This window comes from Schistocerca nitens, chromosome 2 (genome assembly GCF_023898315.1).
Source record: "Schistocerca nitens isolate TAMUIC-IGC-003100 chromosome 2, iqSchNite1.1, whole genome shotgun sequence".
NCBI lineage: Eukaryota > Metazoa > Arthropoda > Insecta > Orthoptera > Acrididae > Schistocerca > Schistocerca nitens.
This window is the reverse complement of record NC_064615.1, coordinates 95,793,831-95,814,339: the sequence shown is the minus strand read 5'-3', so window position 1 is coordinate 95,814,339 and position 20,509 is coordinate 95,793,831.

Sequence of the window (20,509 nt, the reverse complement as noted above, 5' to 3'; positions counted from 1 at the left end):
TGCTCCTGGGGTATCGGCGAGGACCATTCGCAACCGTCTCCATGAAGCTGGGCTACGGTCCCGCACACCGTTAGGCCGTCTTCCGCTCACGCCCCAACATCGTGCAGCCCGCCTCCAGTGGTGTCGCTACAGGCGTGAATGGAGGGACGAATGGAGACGTGTCGTCTTCAGCGATGAGAGTCGCTTCTGCCTTGGTGCCAATGATGGTCGTATGCGTGTTTGGCGCCGTGCAGGTGAGCGCCACAATCAGGACTGCATACGACCGAGGCACACAGGGCCAACACCCGGCATCATGGTGTGGGGAGCGATCTCCTACACTGGCCGTACACCACTGGTGATCGTCGAGGGGACACTGAATAGTGCACGGTACATCCAAACCGTCATCGAACCCATCGTTCTACCATTCCTAGACCGGCAAGGGAACTTGCTGTTCCAACAGGACAGTGCACGTCCGCATGTATCCCGTGCCACCCAACGTGCTCTAGAAGGTGTAAGTCAACTACCCTGGCCAGCAAGATCTCCGGATCTGTCCCCCATTGAGCATGTTTGGGACTGGATGAAGCGTCGTCTCACGCGGTTTGCACGTCCAGCACGAACGCTGGTCCAACTGAGGCGCCAGGTGGAAATGGCATGGCAAGCCGTTCCACAGGACTACATCCAGCATCTCTACGATCGTCTCCATGGGAGAATAGCAGCCTGCATTGCTGCGAAAGGTGGATATACACTGTACTAGTGCCGACATTGTGCATGCTCTGTTGCCTGTGTCTATGTGCCTGTGGTTCTGTCAGTGTGATCATGTGATGTATCTGACCCCAGGAATGTGTCAATAAAGTTTCCCCTTCCTGGGACAATGAATTCACGGTGTTTTTATTTCAATTTCCAGGAGTGTATTCTGCTCTGAAACTAAAGCATTTTTATCGGTCCGCCACTGATAATTTGCACGGTATATGGCAAATGGTTGTTGGTTACGAGGTTGTTTAAATCACTGAATAAAAATAAAAATTTATTAACAATTTCTTTGTTTGAATTTAACGTAAATAAACAAAATATTACGACGCTCATTTTCTTTATAAGTCTGCCTTCACTTGTGCTAACGAGATTTCTCAAGTGCGATTAAATATCTTGTCCGTACTTGTTAGCACCCCCCCCCCCCCATGAACCATGGACCTTGCCGTTGGTGGGGAGGCTTGCGTGCCTCAGCGATACAGATAGCCGTACCGTAGGTACAACCACAACGGATGGGTATCTGTTGAGAGGCCAGACAAACGTGTGGTTCCTGAAGAGGGGCAGCAGCCTTTTCAGTAGTTGCAAGGGCAACAGTCTGGACGATTGACTGATCTGGCCTTGTAACAATAACCAAAACGGCCTTGCTGTGCTGGTACTGCGAACGGCTGAAAGCAAGGGGAAACTACGGCCGTAATTTTTCCCGAGGGCATGCAGCTTTACTGTATGATTAAATGATGATGGCGTCCTCTTGGGTAAAATATTCCGGAGGTAAAATAGTCCCCCATTCGGATCTCCGGGCGGGGACTACTCAAGAGGATGTCGTTATCAGGAGAAAGAAAACTGGCGTTCTACGGATCGGAGCGTGGAATGTCAGGTCCCTTAATCGGGCAGGTAGGTTAGAAAATTTGAAAAGGGAAATGGATAGGTTAAAGTTAGATATAGTGGGAATTAGTGAAGTTCGGTGGCAGGAGGAACAAGACTTCTGGTCAGGTGACTACAGGGTTATAAACACAAAGTCAAATAGGGGTAATGCAGGAGTAGGTTTAATAATGAATAGGAAAATAGGAACGCGGGTAAGCTACTACAAACAGCATAGTGAACGCATTATTGTGGCCAAGATAGATACGAAGCCCACACCTACTACAGTAGTACAAGTTTATATGCCAACCAGCTCTGCAGATGACGAAGAAATTGAAGAAATGTATGATGAAATAAAAGAAATTATTCAGATTGTGAAGGGAGACGAAAATTTAATAGTTATGGGTGACTGGAATTCGAGTGTAGGAAAAGGGAGAGAAGGAAACGTAGTAGGTGAATATGGATTGGGGCTACGAAATGAAAGAGGAAGCCGCCTGGTAGAATTTTGCACAGAGCACAATTTAATCATAGCTAACACTTGGTTTAAGAATCATGATAGAAGGTTGTATACATGGAAGAACCCTGGAGATACTAAAAGGTATCAGATTGATTATATAATTGTAAGACAGAGATTTAGGAACCAGGTTTTAAATTGTAAGACATTTCCAGGGGCAGATGTGGACTCTGACCACAATCTATTGGTTATGAGCTGTAGACTAAAACTGAAGAAACTGCAAAAAGGTGGGAATTTAAGGAGATGGGACCTGGATAAACTGAAAGAACCAGAGGTTGTACAGAGTTTCAGGGAGAGCATAAGGGAACAATTGACAGGAATGGGGGAAAGAAATACAGTAGAAGAAGAATGGGTAGCTTTGAGGGATGAAGTAGTGAAGGCAGCAGAGGATCAAGTAGGTAAAAAGACGAGGGCTAGTAGAAATCCTTGGGTAACAGAAGATATATTGAATTTAATTGATGAAAGGAGAAAATATAAAAATGTAGTAAATGAAGCAGGCAAAAAGGAATACAAACGTCTCAAAAATGAGATCGACAGGAAGTGCAAAATGGCTAAGCAGGGATGGCTAGAGGACAAATGTAAGGATGTAGAGGCTTATCTTACTAGGGGTAAGATAGATACTGCCTACAGGAAAATTAAAGAGACCTTTGGAGATAAGAGAACCACTTGTATGAACATCAAGAGCTCAGATGGAAACCCAGTTCTAAGCAAAGAAGGGAAAGCAGAAAGGTGGAAGGAGTATATAGAGGGTCTATACAAGGGCGATGTACTTGAGGACAATATTATGGAAATGGAAGAGGATGTAGATGAAGATGAAATGGGAGATAAGATACTGCGTGAAGAGTTTGACAGAGCACTGAAAGACCTGAGTCGAAACAAGGCCCCCGGAGTAGACAACATTCCATTGGAACTACTGACGGCCTTGGGAGAGCCAGTCCTGACAAAACTGTACCATCTGGTGAGCAAGATGTATGAAACAGGCGAAATACCCTCAGACTTCAAGAAGAATATAATAATTCCAATCCCAAAGAAAGCAGGTGTTGACAGATGCGAGAATTACCGAACAATCAGTTTAATAAGCCACAGCTGCAAAATACTAACACGAATTCTTTACAGACGAATGGAAAAACTAGTGGAAGCCGACCTCGGGGAAGATCAGTTTGGATTCCGTAGAAATACTGGGACACGTGAGGCAATACTGACCTTACGACTTATCTTAGAAGAAAGATTAAGGAAAGGCAAACCTACGTTTCTAGCATTTGTAGACTTAGAGAAAGCTTTTGACAATGTTGACTGGAATACTCTCTTTCAAATTCTAAAGGTGGCAGGGGTAAAATACAGGGAGCGAAAGGCTATTTACAATTTGTACAGAAACCAGATGGCAGTTATAAGAGTTGAGGGACAGGAAAGGGAAGCAGTGGTTGGGAAGGGAGTAAGACAGGGTTGTAGCCTCTCCCCGATGTTATTCAATCTGTATATTGAGCAAGCAGTAAAGGAAACAAAAGAAAAATTCGGAGTAGGTATTAAAATCCATGGAGAAGAAATAAAAACTTTGAGGTTCGCCGATGACATTGTAATTCTGTCAGAGACAGCAAAGGACTTGGAAGAGCAGTTGAATGGAATGGATGGTGTCTTGAAAGGAGGATATAAGATGAACATCAACAAAAGCAAAACGAGGATAATGGAATGTAGTCGAATTAAGTCGGGTGATGTTGAGGGTATTAGATTAGGAAATGAGACACTTAAAGTAGTAAAGGAGTTTTGCTATTTGGGGAGCAAAATAACTGATGATGGTCAAAGTAGAGAGGATATAAAATGTAGACTGGCAATGGCAAGGAAAGCGTTTCTGAAGAAGAGAAATTTGTTAACATCGAGTATAGATTTAAGTGTCAGGAAGTCTTTTCTGAAAGTATTTGTATGGAGTGTAGCCATGTATGGAAGTGAAACATGGACGATAAATAGTTTGGACAAGAAGAGAATAGAAGCTTTCGAAATATGGTGCTACAGAAGAATGCTGAAGATTAGATGGGTAGATCACATAACTAATGAGGAGGTACTGGACAGGATTGGGGAGAAGATGAGTTTGTGGCACAACTTGACCAGAAGAAGGGATCGGTTGGTAGGACATGTTCTGAGGCATCAAGGGATCACCAATTTAGTATTGGAGGGCAGCGTGGAGGGTAAAAATCGTAGGGGGAGACCAAGAGATGCATACACTAAGCAAATTCAGAAGGATGTAGGTTGCAGTAGGTACTGGGAGATGAAGAAGCTTGCACAGGATAGAGTAGCATGGAGAGCTGCATCAAACCAGTCTCAGAACTGAAGACCACAACAACAACAACTTGTTAGCAAGTGGAACAGAACTGCTATTCCTTCCTATACAGTGATTCTTCTCTTTCTGTTACCACTTTTTTCATTACAGTGTTAATAGTTTTTTTTTCTGAAACGTTCTTCTTTCTACGTGCGGATCTTGTAATTGAACACCTATCCCAAGAATATGATTTCTGCTGTCTATATTTCGTCCTACTTTCTCGTTTCGTAATAGTGACGTACTGTATATAGCGCTACATACATAGGTGGTCCATTTTTGGAAGTACGTACAGCTGTATCGAAATATCAGTTTAGCGCCCAAAATAAGGTTGTCCAATAAACACGCTAATCATTATATTTCACTACACTCCTAGAAGAGGGCAAAAACCGCAGGCGAAGAGGAATAGCTATTCCAATTCATTATAACATGAAATGAAATTAGATATCAACAACTGAAATAGACTGTATTCTTATTTAATATTATCGTAACCATTCGCTGAAAATATACTGTCTCCGACTGAAGATCTGAAACTGTAATGATAAAGGGAGGCAAAATTAGTTCAGATGGCTCTGAGCACTATGGGACTTAGCTTCTGAGGTCATCAGTCCCCTACAACTTAGAACTACTTAAATGTAACTAACCTAAGGACATCACACACATCCATGCCCGAAACAGGATTCAAATCTGCGACCGTAGCGGTCACGCGGTTCTAGACTGCAGCGCCTAGAACCGATCGGCCACACCGGTCGGCCAGGATGCAAATTATATTTCTGAGCTATAATGTGGTCTTTGACAACGTTTGGCTGCTTCTAGGTCACTGGAATTTTCCAGCATCTACGGTATGAAAAATGTTCCTGACCTCCAACTTACGGTGTACAGTACCGCTTTTCCTTCTCATAAACAAATTCTTCTGATATTATATTTGCTTTTCAACGAGGCTTTGCGTGATGATCCATTTTGTACCTCTAAAACTACCTCCATTCTATGTAAGGAAGTATGTTTGGACAGTCTATGTTGTTTGTTGTGGTCTTCAGTCCAGAGACTGATTTGATGCAGCCCTCCATGCTACTCTATCCTGTGCAAGCTTCTTCATCTCCCAGTACCTACTGCAAAATACATCCTTCTGAATCTGTTTAGTGTGTTCATCTCTTGGTCTCACTCTACGATTTTTACCCTCCACGGTGCCCTCCAATACTAAATTGGTGATCCCTTGATGCCTAAGAATATATCCTACCAACCGATCCCTTCTTCTGGTCAAGTTGTGCCACAAACTCCTCTTCTCCCTAATTCTGTTCAATACCCCCGCATTAGTTATTGGATCTACCCACCTAATCTTCAGCATTCTTCTGTAGCACCAGATTTCGAAAGCTTCTATTCTCTTCTTGTCCAAACTATTTATCGTCCATGTTTCACTTCCACACATGGCTTCACTCCATGTTAACAAATTTCTCTTCTTCAGAAACGATTTCATTGTCATTGCCAGTCTACATTTTATATCCTCTCTACGTCGACCATCGTGAGTTATTTTGCTCCTCAAATAGTAAAATACATTTCCTAATTTAAGCGTCTCATTTTGTAATCTAATTCCCGCAGCATCACCCGATTTAATTCGATAACATCCCATTATCCTCGTTTTGCTTTTGTTGATGATCATCTTATATACTCCTTTCAGGACACTGTCCATTCCGTTCATCTGCTCTTCCAGGTGCTTTGTTGTCTCTGACAGGATTACAATGTCATCGGCGAACCTCAAAGTTTTTATTTCTTCTCCATGGATTTTAATACCTACTCCGAATTTTTCTTGTGTTTCCTTTACAGCTTGCTCAGTACACAGATTAAACAACAACAGGGATTGGCTACAACCCTGTCTCACTCCCTTCCTGACCACTGCTTCCCTTTCATGGGCCTCGACTCCTATAACTGCCACTAAATCACTCCAGGCAAATGCCGGGATGGTTCCTCTGAAAGGGCACGGCCGACTTCCTTCCCCATCCTTCCGTAATCCGATGAGACCGATGACCACGCTGTCTGGTCTCCTTCCCCAAATCCAACCAACCAACCTATTACTGCCATCTGGTTTCTGTACAAATTGTAAATAGCCTTTCGCATCATGTAGTTTACCCCTGCCACCTTCAGAATATGAAAGAGAGTATTCCAATCCACATTGTGAAAAGCTTTCTCTAAGTCTACAAATGCTAGAAACGTAGTCTTGCCTTTCCTTAATCTATTCCCTAAGATAAGTCGTAGGGTCAGTATTGCCTCACATGTTCCAACATTTCTACTTAATCCAAACTGATCGGCTTCTAACAGTTTTTCCATTCGTCTGTCAAGAATTCGATTCGTGTTAGTATTTTGCAGCCGTGGGTTATTAAACTGATAGTTCGGCATTTTTCACATCTGTCAGCACCTGCTTTCTTTGGGATTGGAATTATTATGTTCTTCTTGAAGTCTGAGGGTATTTGGTGTGTCTCATACGTTTTGCCATCCGATGGTAGAGTTTGGTCAGGTCTTGCTCTCCCAAGGCTATCAGTAGTTCTAATGGAATGTGGTCTACTCCCAGAGCCTTGTTACGACTTCCGTCTGTCAGTGCTCTGTCAAACTCTTGACGCAGTATTATATCTCCCATTTCATCTTCTTCTACCTCCTCTACCATTTCCATAATATTGTCAATAACATCGCCCTTGTATAGACGCTCTATATACTCCTTCCACCTTTCTGCTTTCCCTTCTTTGCTTGCAAGTGGGTTTCCATCTGAGCTCTTGATATTCATGCAAGTGCTTCTTTAATTTTCCTGTAGGCAGTATCTATCTTTCTCCTAGTGATCCATGTTTCTACATCCTTACATTTGTCCTCTAGCCAACCCTCCTTAGCCATTTTGCACTTCCTGTCGATCTCATTTTTGAGACGTTTGTATTCCTTTTTGCCTGCTTCATTTACTGCATTTTTGTATTTTTTCCTTTCATCAATTCAGTATATCTTCTGTTATCCAAGGATTTCTACTAGCCCTCATCTTTTAACCTACTTTATCCTCTGCTGCTTTCACTATTTCATCGCTCAAAGCTATCCATTCATCTTTGCTGTATTTCTTTCCCCCATTCTTGTCAATCGTTCCTAATGCTCTCCCTGAAACTCTCTACAATCTCTGGTTCTTTCAATTTATCCAGGTCCCATCTCCTCAAATGCCCAAATTTTTGCAGTTTCTTCAGTTTTAATCTACAGATCATAGCCAATAGATTGTGGTCAGAGTCCACATCTGCCCCTGGAAATGTCTTGCAATTTAAAACAAGGTTCCTAAATCTCTGTCGTACCATTATATAATCTATCTGACACCTTCCAATGTCTCAGGCTTCTTCCACGTATACAACCTTCTTTTATGATTCTTGAACCAAGTGTTAGCTATGATTAAGTAATGCTCTGTGCAAAATTCTACCAGACGGCTTCCTCTTTCATTCCTTAACTCCATTCCATATTCACCTACTACGTTTCCTTCTCTTCCTTTTCTTACTATCGAAATCCTGTCTCCCATGACTATTAAATTTTCCTCTCCCTTCACTATCTGAATAATTTCTTTTATCTTATCATACATCAATCTTTTCGTCATCTGCGGAGCTAGTTGGCATATAAACTTGTACTACTGTGGTAGGCATGGGCTTCGTATCTATCTTGGCCACAATAATGCGTTCACTATGCTGTTTATAGTAGCTTACCCGCATTCCTATTTTATTATTCATTATTAAACCTTTTCCCGCATTACCCCTATTTGAGTTTGTATTTATAGCCCTGTATTCATGTGACCATAAGTCGTGTCATCCTGCCACCGAACTTCACTAATTCCCACTATATCTAACTTTAACCTATCCATTTCCCTTTTTAAATTTTCTAACCTACCTGCTCGATTAAGGGTTCTGACATTCCACGCTCTGATCCGTAGAACGCCAGTTTTCTTTCTCCGGATGACGACGTCTTCTTGAGTAGTCCCCACCCGGATATCCGAATGGGGGACTATTTTACCTCCGGATTATTTTACCCAAGAGGACGCCATCATCATTTAACCATACAGTAAAGCTGCATGCCCTCAGGAAAAACTACGGCTGTAGTTTCCCCTTGCTTTCAGCCGTTCGCAGTACCTGTACTGCAAGTCCGTTTTGGTTAGTGTTACAAGGGCAGATCACTCAATCATCCAGACTGTTGCCCCTGCAACTACTGAAAAGGCTGCTGCTCTTCTTCAGGAACCACACGTTTGTCTGGCCTCTCAACTCATACCCCTCCGTTGTGGTTACACCTACGGTACGGCTATCTGTATCGCCAAGGAACGCAAGCCTCCCCACCAACGGCAGGGTCCCTGGTTCATGGAGAGAGACTATAAGGTCAGATAAATGTGAGGGTAGGCTTCTGCGGCCATTGTCTCTTTCAATAAAATTCTTCAGGGTATGTGACCGCATTGCATTACAAATGGTCTTCGCCAGAGTGTAGCCTCCCCCTTGCTAGTCGGCCTATCCTGGTTCAAATGGCTCTGAGCACTATAGGACTTAACTTCTGAGGTCATCAGTCCCCGAGAACTTAGAACTACTTAAATCTAACTAACCTAAGGACATCACACAGATCCATGCCCGAGGCAGGATTCGAACCTGCGACCGTAGTGGTCACGCGGTTCCAGACTGTAGCACCTGGAACCGCTCGGCCACTTCGGCCGGCCTCGGCCTATCCGGCTTGCGGTATAAAACGTGACCGTGGATCGCGTGTATGCCTAAAGGATTTTTACTAATCCGATAAGACTATCTTTCCCGAAGAAATAATACCGATAAGTAGAAGGAAAGTGTACAGCCGGCCAGAGTGGCCGTGCGATTCTAGGCGCTACAGTCAGGAACCGAGCAACCGCTACGGTCGCAGGTTCGAATCCCGCCTCAAGCAAGGATGTGTGTGATGTCCTTAGGTTAGTTAGGTTTAATTATTTCTATGTTATAGGCGACTGATGACCTCAGAAGTTAAGTCGCATAGTGCTCAGAGCCATTTGAACCATTTTTTGAAAGTGTACAGCAGACGCTTCTGATGGAAAAGTCTACTAAAATTAAAATGTAATTAAGCCAAACAGGGTCATAATTTGGAAAAATCTAACTTATTTTGTGCATTGACTCACAAACAACACTGGACAGGAAAGGGGTACCACTGATCATGAATCCAGAAGTTACACTAATGAACGAAAAGGAAATAATTAATGTTAGCCAGCCCACTAGGGCAATTTACATCAAAAATCCTGTACAAGATGATATGAAAGAAAAACATGTATTGTTAAACACTGGCGTGGCAACTGAAGGTTGTGACGTATTTTTTACACTAATTTTTACTATGGAATTATAGAGAAAACTGAGAAGTCACACTTACGTTATGTTTGTCATTAAATTTCGAAAAAAAAACAATCGAGTAATGATTTGAAAATATGCAATTAAACTGTATGTTAGTGTTGAACTTCGTTACATGAACAATAACTTTCAGTGACCTCAACGTAACGTCACGAAAGAAATTTAGAAAACAAGCAGGCACTTTTTACTTTGCAGTTACTTATTTTGCAAATTGGATTTCAAATTATTGTCTGAACAACTGAGCCTTTTTTACTAACTTGAACAGAAATAAATAATAGAATATGTACCAAATCGAACTGCCATGCGCTCCAAGCTATATGTAAGATAAATAAGACTTCCACACTCTTAATTTGTGCATTTCTTTAGATTTGGATTTTTTTTTCAGTGATTGATTCTCAAACTTGAAAAATGAAATTGCTTTGCTTTACTCATATACTGAAACCTCTGTTGTACAACAGTTAATTGAAAGTAGACTGAGGCTAAAATTCTTAAAAGTGAACTTATTCATTAATAAACTGTCTGTAACTATTCAATTTGTTTCTTATGACAATTGGTTAGCATATAAGGAAAAGAAGGAACTAGGACCCCGCTTGGTAACAATGGCTGATAATAATGAGGACACAATCGTCCTGAGTTTAATTGATTATTATATAAATGAACTGTATCAATCAAATCACATTCAGTTGTGCTGATGGGTTAGCCGTTAAAACTTTCTACCAATGAACAGTCTTACCTCAGTGCTGTGCATACGACGAAACTCGCAGCCAACGACGAATCTGTGTTGCTGGAACTGCTGCTGTTTTTGAAGACGGTAGCATCTTGTGGAGCACGGCTAGTTACAGGAAAAGGCAATCGTAATTAATACAGCCTCTTCCACCCGTCCACTGTCCACACTCCTGCTACTAGACATGTGGCCGGCGCGTGTACATGATGCCGCCGAGATGGTACTCTCTACTGCGAGAGCGTTAACACCACACTTCCACACACTACAAGCACCGGGCGCTCTGCACAACAACTCCCTACCCAATGATTTTACAACAAACAAGCACTGCTATTATCGTTGCTATTCGATGCAAATAACAATTCCTTTGGCTTTTCCCCAGAGCTTATAAGTTTCACAGTAAGATGAAATGTCAACAGACTTCTACCTAAATTCACGCATACAGTGAAGCAATGACCCTAGTTATTAAAATAAAGCATTTAAATCACAAATATTTACATACAATTCAGCAAAAAAGTTTTATATATCGGTAGCATGTGCCATGCATCCTGCATTTTCGGTGTTACAGGGGTATTGTGCTGACTCCGGACAGCCTAAGGAAGGCCATCTGCTACAGTGGCTGAAAATTGGGAAATTTGACATATTGACAATGAGGTCACGTGTCCTGAAGAATGTTTTCATGCATGCATGTCTGAAGGATCATGGCATCTTTCATTTTAACAATACATGCACCGCAATATCGTATTTGCTGGACAGCAACTTTCAGTTAAAATATCCTCTCCCTATGTGGGAATTACATAATGTGCATATGAGCACAGATTATGACGCAGGAACGAAGACATATGGAAGTTTGGGTATGGTCGTTAGACGTGTCAGGTCATCGCACCTCCTCCTAGGCACGTTTCATCCTTTGTGTCGACGCCTTCAGCGATGGAGGTCCGAACCGCGATTCCCAGTGTTGAAATCATGCGATTTTCTTATGGGTGGCCGAGGAAATCATTTCAGGCACACCGCCTCTCAGATATGACACGAAAAGGCCTCAGAGGGTGGCAGAATGGATGTCAGTGGGACCAATCCTTCCTTGGGGACGTTTATTTCCACACATTTTGGGCTCAAAACCAACAGCTTGCGGTGCAGTGAGCAACAGGGCGACGATCTTGACAACCTTTGACATGGCTGAAACCTCACCCCTCCCACCACTGACGATAATTCCTTCTCTAAAGACGTCGTTAGCCCGCGAATTCACTGAACGTGATCGCAGCCTTTTGGAGCGTAGCGTAACAGCAATTTTTGCTGTGGTGTACAGGGTGAAATCACTAAGGAACAATCAAAACCATTCGACAAAATCTGACGATTATCGAAAGCAGTAAAAGGAGTTTATACTGTTTCATCACTTTTTTCGTGCTCACATCTGACGTGATGACGGGTAGAGTTGGGGGGAGAGAGGGTGGGGATGTGTGTAAGCAGCTTGCGACATTGACACTGGAATGAATAAAGAGGCAAAGTATCTAAGGCCACCAGCTTCGGCAACATCCTCGCTACCAACCGCCCACCTTTGTTGACCACTTTATAAATGTGGCTGTACAGAATCAATCAGCAACGGATTCCTGGGTGGCTGCAGGTGGTTAAACCCTTGACACCATTTAGCTGAATGGCGGGACGCTACTATTCCAATACCTGTTTGTGGGCAAGGGCAATCTAAGGGGTGTTGGTGCCAATGTGGCCTAATCAACACGTCTTACACCTCACGCAAAATTCTAAGCTCTGTTGTTTTCTTTGCATGTGTCTATACTTTGTTGTTTTAAATGTCAGAATATAAGGGTGATTTCTCCTGGTACCATGCTTTTTCGCCATTACAAAAGAGCTTGTAGGCATCTTTGAGGGAAATTTCAAACTTCTTGATTGTAATAAGAGACACTTATGGGGTTTCGAGAAATTGGCACTTCCATTGTGTTGCACAGTGTACCTTACTTCTTATGGATATAATTGGCATCCTGGTATAATTACTGTTCCGGCACTTCAGCCAGTGACACTTCAATAGAACTTACTTTTCAATACAGTTTACGGTTATGATAAACGTAAAGAAATAAAAATATATTTCAACTGTTGGTGTCAAGTCACATTCCACGCCTTATCAAGAATCACAGTTCTCATTTGGCGTGCTTCAGATATGACTGCTTCTGTAGTTAGATTTAGTATTAATTGTACAATTAAAAAAATTCTTCAATGTTGTGGTCACATTATCACAATGTAAGACTGTCCGGCGTTCCTGCCACTGTTGGAAATGGTCTTCAGAACAACCTGAAGAAGGCCACTTACAACAGTGGAGAATTTTACATATTGACAATGGAGTGACATTGCCTGAAGAATTGACTCTACAACTAATACTAAATCAGGCAACAGAAGCAGTGGTACCTGACGCAGGCCATCTCTACAGGATTTTTAGATCTTGTCACAGGCGCACGATAACGGAACCGTTTGTGAGTACCAGACATCAATATCTGAATGCAATACAGTGAAGGTGCTGATGTTAAATTCCAGGAAACGAGCGACAGCAGCCCATTTTGGAAATTCATTCATTGCGTTGTCTATATCGTGACACGATAATACAGAGTTGATGGTATACGTAAATGCGCCTTGTGCAAATACGCCATGGAGCACACTATGAATGGAAACTTTGAGAAATATCCTATCTACACTCCTGGAAATGGAAAAAAGAACACATTGACACCGGTGTGTCAGACCCACCATACTTGCTCCGGACACCGCGAGAGGGCTGTACAAGCAATGATCACACGCACGGCACAGCGGACACACCAGGAACCGCGGTGTTGGCCGTCGAATGGCGCTAGCTGCGCAGCATTTGTGCACCGCCGCCGTCAGTGTCAGCCAGTTTGCCGTGGCATACGGAGCTCCATCGCAGTCTTTAACACTGGTAGCATGCCGCGACAGCGTGGACGTGAACCGTATGTGCAGTTGACGGACTTTGAGCGAGGGCGTATAGTGGGCATGCGGGAGGCCGGGTGGACGTACCGCCGAATTGCTCAACACGTGGGGCGTGAGGTCTCCACAGTACATCGATGTTGTCGCCAGTGGTCGGCGGAAGGTGCACGTGCCCGTCGACCTGGGACCGGACCGCAGCGACGCACGGATGCACGCCAAGACCGTAGGATCCTACGCAGTGCCGTAGGGGACCGCACCGCCACTTCCCAGCAAATTAGGGACACTGTTGCTCCTGGGGTATCGGCGAGGACCATTCGCAACCGTCTCCATGAAGCTGGGCTACGGTCCCGCACACCGTTAGGCCGTCTTCCGCTCACGCCCCAACATCGTGCAGCCCGCCTCCAGTGGTGTCGCTACAGGCGTGAATGGAGGGACGAATGGAGACGTGTCGTCTTCAGCGATGAGAGTCGCTTCTGCCTTGGTGCCAATGATGGTCGTATGCGTGTTTGGCGCCGTGCAGGTGAGCGCCACAATCAGGACTGCATACGACCGAGGCACACAGGGCCAACACCCGGCATCATGGTGTGGGGAGCGATCTCCTACACTGGCCGTACACCACTGGTGATCGTCGAGGGGACACTGAATAGTGCACGGTACATCCAAACCGTCATCGAACCCATCGTTCTACCATTCCTAGACCGGCAAGGGAACTTGCTGTTCCAACAGGACAGTGCACGTCCGCATGTATCCCGTGCCACCCAACGTGCTCTAGAAGGTGTAAGTCAACTACCCTGGCCAGCAAGATCTCCGGATCTGTCCCCCATTGAGCATGTTTGGGACTGGATGAAGCGTCGTCTCACGCGGTCTGCACGTCCAGCACGAACGCTGGTCCAACTGAGGCGCCAGGTGGAAATGGCATGGCAAGCCGTTCCACAGGACTACATCCAGCATCTCTACGATCGTCTCCATGGGAGAATAGCAGCCTGCATTGCTGCGAAAGGTGGATATACACTGTACTAGTGCCGACATTGTGCATGCTCTGTTGCCTGTGTCTATGTGCCTGTGGTTCTGTCAGTGTGATCATGTGATGTATCTGACCCCAGGAATGTGTCAATAAAGTGTCCCCTTCCTGGGACAATGAATTCACGGTGTTCTTATTTCAATTTCCGGGTGTGTATATCATACTCCGCCTAGTGGAGTGTGGCGGAGGGTACCCCTGGTACCATTAAGTGATCCGCCCTACCCCGTTCCACTGTGAATGGCGCATGGTTAGAATGATTGTAGGCAAGCCTCTGCATTGGCTCTGGTTCCTCGAATTTTCTCCTTGTGGTCATTACTCGAGAGAAAGTGTGAGAGGAAGAAATATGTTGTCCGACTCTTCTCGGAATGTGTTCCCTCGAAATTTAAACAGTAAACCTCTCCAACCTGCAACAGGCGGCTCTTGAATCGTCTATCTATAGAGTTTGTTGAACATCTCTGTAATGCTTTCGCGCTGACTAAACGATCACGTGACGAAACGCGCCGCTCTTCTGCGTATCTTCTCCTTCCTCCCTTCCTCCCCCCCCCCTCTCTCTCTCTCTCTGTCTCTCTCTTCAATCACTCCCATATTCAAGAACAACACTCAAGCATCGGCCGAACAAGTGACTTATAAGCCATTTCCTTAGTGAATGAGTTAAATTTCTTTAAGATTCTTCCTGTGAATCTCTGTTAGGCATGTGCTTCACCTACTGTTTATTTTTTGTGGTAATTCCACTTAAAGGTGGATAGTTACTTCTCGATATTTTACTGTAGATACTGTTTCCAGCAGTGTCTCATCAACAGTGTAGTGTAAAATAGTGGCTTTCGTTTCCTATGCAGGTGCAGTATGTTACATTTATTAGCGTTAACTGCCAGAGCTTGCACCATTCATCAATCCTCTGCAAGTCTTTCTGCAGATCGATACTGTTCTGCAGGTGGTACTTTGTTATACACAACTGCATCGCGTGTAAACAGTGTTACAGAGTATTCTGGACCGATGCTCTGTAAGCTAGAATTTGTCTCACTTAACGGTAGTGCCGGTCAATGTCAAAAGCCTTTCTGCAGGCAAGGAACACAGCATCAATCAGAGGGCCGTTGCCCATTTTGATTTTTGTGAGGGAGATTTTCGTTCTCCAAAACTGGCATAAGTCTTCCAAATAAAGCAGTTCCAAAATTCTACAACGGATTGGGGTGAACGGAATAGGCCTATTATTGTGTAAATCTTTCCTTTCGAGTGATAAGTGTCATTCTAATGTATGTCTTGTTTTCACACGGTTGTCTTTTAAAAACTCTATACTTACTTGCGAATTAAACTGTAATGTTCTATATGTTTACAGCGCTAGACTACAGTTCAAACATTTTTTATTGTTCCCCTTCTTTTTTATGTTGTTGTTGTGGTCCTCTGTCTGAAAAATTCTGAGAGGCAGGTAACCATGCTACTGTTGCGGCGGCGCGGTTCTTTCCGTCCCTTTACGACGAACCTGCACCTACCTGTGAACATTGTCTCAGCACATCATCAGTAGGGAAGCCGAGCGAAACCTACTGTACTTCGACGTGAACCAGGCTGCAATTAAAGTCACTAATCTACGTTTCTGGAGAAAGTTTTCACACGAAAGGAAATGTTGGAAATTTTGTCCTTAATTAATATTTTCTGAAATATAGGTGGACCAGTATTACTGCCAAGCCCGTGCTACTCTTAACACAGTCACTCACAATCCCTTTCACTCACGTTAGCAAGTTTATGGTGTTGCATTTTCCGAAAACGTAATAGCTACTAAAATACTGATTGTTTTTGATTGATAATGCTCGCCAAATATTAAGTATGTCGGTACCAAATGCAGTCACAGATTTTAGCCACCGACCTGCTCAATCCGCCACGCGGAATATATGTCTTTCCTCGTCACAGAATTCACATAAAAATTCCGACATTTCTGCACTCCCATCGTAATAATTATGCCGTCACTTTACCACACTTTTGGTGTATGAAACACTGCTACATCGGGCAACTTATCGTTTCCATTGGAACTACTACTACACACGTCCAAACTGTTTCATGGCTAGGCTTGCACCCTTCTTTAGAATACTCTAAGTCTTCTCTACCAGCAGAGAGAGGCGCCCGAAGGATTTGCTTTACCATTGGTCAGTTTACTCAACAGCCAATAGCAAAACAACCTTCTACCGCGTCAATCCGCACTTTTCATCAATACCCAATCGCAAAATAGTAAACCTAACGACTTAACTTTTTACCGACGTAATTATCTAATATGCTGAAGTTTTTCTTATGCATAAAGTTATTTACTATTGTTATTTATATCTGAATTAACTTTCCCTTTACCATAAACTTACTTTACAAATCTATTCTACAAAAATCCCCTTTCTCCATATCCATACTTCTTCGAAATGTTCCCACACTATATCCTACTACATAACTAGTTAAACAATTATCTTCATATTAACCTTAAACCACACTCACGCATCATTCATACTTCTAAAAGACATTTATAACATTTTACATACACAAAAAGACATAATAACGCTTTACGAAAATATTAGAACAGTTTATGAGAAACATTGTATTACTTTAGTGCACTCTAGTGGGCACAATCGAAACTAAAATCACAGTCCCCCTATCCAATTTTGTCCTCTATCGGCTGATACATAACGTACGTGCTCGTCCAGTCTCGCGTCACCACCTGTCACTCTCCAGCTCTGAGACACATCTCCCACTTAACCGCCTCCAAGGCAGGATCGGTATACGACGCTACGCCTCACTGTCTTTCACGTAAGTGTCTTCATCTCTGTATGATGACGGCAGTCTATCTCCATTAGCGCCTGTCACTGTAGTTAGGTCTTCGTCATCTTTAATGTTTATACTAGCCAGACATCCCTTTGTAAACAAGCTGACTATTCCTTGGTACACCAAGATGTATCCTACCAACCGACAGCTTCTTTTACTTAGCTTGCGCACTGACTTTCTATTCTTTCCACTTGGATTAAACGTATATGAGCAGTCACACGTTCTGGCAATTCACCCTTTAGAATTACTCTGTAACGCATCATTTCATAAGCATTTATTCTCTTCTTGTTTACTCCCACTTTGCACTTCCACCCTGTCAGAAGAATCGTTCTAACACTTAGAGTTTTATTTGATTTTATAAAATTAATCTTTTTACAGAATCACTTCTCGTGGCGTTACCGATATGATTTTACGTCCCCTCTACTTGAAGAACTACAGAGAGATTTGTTCTCGATTTAGCTGTGTAATGGTGATGAAAAGTGGGAGCGAAGTTACCACGAGTCTTTATTCCTTATGTTCTCCTGGATGTTTACGATGAATATTGATAAAAATAAGTCAAACCAATGTACACTGCTATTTGGGAGAAAAAACTGGATACGAGATTGCGTCAGCAATAATCATTCGTAGGGCAGCTTGACAGATATCCATTTTAATCGGCAATCTTCCATATATTCCGTTTTAACGTAGCTTCGTCTGGCGCCCAGTATTTGCTGTCATGTCTGTGGCACATTGATCGGCTTCCGCATATTCACGGCTGCTTCGGCTACACGAGGGTATCTGCTTGAGATTTTTGAGGCGAGAATGGTTTCACCCAGGGTCTAGAGAGGGTGTGGTTTCTACACATGGCTTTGCTGGTTTGGGAGGAACACAAGGCATTCTGCCTCGATCTATTTGCTTCGGGCTGCTCTGGAGTGAAGGTCCGTCTTGCTCGTGTGTGATGCGGTATGCTAACGACAGTGACTGTATTAACACAGGCCTACACTGAGAGAAAGAAGGGGACCCATGCATGAAAGCTGCAACGGAATTATACTGGTCAAGTTATCATAATATGCAGATACAGCTTCTCTCTGTGGGTTTATTCTGCAATAAAAGGCAATGTGTTCCTTTTTTTTTTTTTTTTACTGTCTGGTGAGCTATTTTGGAAGAGTTTGGTTGCTTAGGCAAATGTTATCGAATGAGCAGCGGAATGTCAGACGCAGTTTGAGATCGTTGTGGGGCAGATCCCGTTTTGCTTACGTGTTGTTGAAACGTCCCCTTTGAACATTTATACAGGACTGTGCTTAAGCTGAAACACAAAATTTTTTGCGCATCGCAATCTGACTTTCAAAAATCCCTACAAAAGAAAGGCCCTGACTAATATTAAACTATACCTTTCACAAATCAACTACCTCACAAAAATCTTCGCTACTCCCACTACTGCAATACAGCAAGCGCCACTACTGCCAGCTAAATAAAAGATTCAAACTATGGAAGGCACTAACTACTGATAGGGATAGTTAGCAAATGAAAGATATTAATACAGAACAAACAATGTATTTACCTTGATATCATCATATATATATATCAGTTCATGACAAATTACAAAACTCCGCCATCTCTCTCCCCACATCCACCACTGCTGGCGGCTCACCTCCAACTGCGCAACATTACGCGCTGTTCACAGCCAGCTGCCTAACACTACAATGGCGAGTATTACAACAATGCAAAGCAGCCACAGACTGCACACAGCACAGCCAGTGATTTTTATACAGAGGTGGCTTTACCAATAAAAAAACCTAAACAGCCTACTTACATAGCCCCCATGCTCCCCACAAAAAAATTTACAAATTCGTTTGGGCAGTGGCCAATACAGATTTGAAAAATTTTTTTTATAATTACAATAACAAAGAAATCAAATGCACACACTTATTGATACAATGTTGGTCAAAAGCTAAAACTTTCTCACAGTCCATAAAGACAGTCCTGATCATTCATCACATTGCAGTGTTTTTCTCAAAGTCTGAGCAGGAAAAGAAAATGCACACAGGAGTAGTGGATTTCCATGCAATCTTGAAGAAGTAGCGTTGTCCTTCCAACGGAAAGACAGTGCTGACTCTCGACATGCAGACAGGTCATGGGCCACAACAGAGCAAACCCACAGCGGAGTCAGTCGAAGTTTTGAAGAGTATTGGTGGGTAGGTCATCACAGAGCAGACCCACTGTAGTCCTGGTAGAGATTACGGTATTGGTGGGCCACCAGAGGTGCAGACCCAATGCAGTCCTTGTAGAAATAATGGTATTGATGGATCATCAAAAACGTAGACCCACTGTAGTCCTTGTAGAGATGGCCAGCAGCCATCTGTTGTGACTATGCAGGTGCACAATCACCCTTGAAGAGTCTTGCGGATAATAGAGCAAGTCCATAACCACCACTTGTGCACTCACATAGTTTTTGAATTGTCCTGAGAACCAGCAATGCTGTTAACCAGTCCCTTGCTGAATTATTAACACACATGCAAACACTAACAGTCCCTACTTATCACATATTGTCCATATACTATGACCAATAGAAACGTGTGCAGTGAAATGTAACTTACAAGTTACTTAATTTGATGAACTGCTGTCAATTACAATTTTATAACATAAGAATACAATAACAAGGTACAAAATACATCATTCAAGAACATAACAATACAGATAACATTTGTAGTACAGGCTTTACAACAGAATAGAAATAAACATATACATCAATGTTACAGGAATTATGAGATAAATAGATACATAAAAGTTCAGAATAACTTTCGAAACAACTTCACACATGAGCATTAAAACAAAACAGAATAAATAATGTCTAAACATCTTTACAAAGAAAATAACATATTATTAATGCAAATTGTATTTGAGGATAACAGTATTCCTCATCATAGTGAATGTAACTTAGTATCAGAAGAGAAAAAAGTTCTATGAAACAGTACACAGAGACAGGAAGAAAACAAATACACAAGGGTACACAAACACATAGTGGGATAACACAATGGAAGGACAGGGTTTCTTTTACTGCAGTATTTGGCAAACAAAACTTTCTTTACTTCTCGGAGATCTCCCTTCATTTCTCATTATTTCCAAAAAGTCCTATCAATACCTGCTTTCTCTACTCTGTTCATATTTCTTTCAAAATAATTATGGATCATTGTACAATACTCATTTTGGCCCAAAACGTTTTCATATACCTTCAATGCATTTCTTTCAGTTCATCACAACTAGTTTCTTATATAGTCTACCC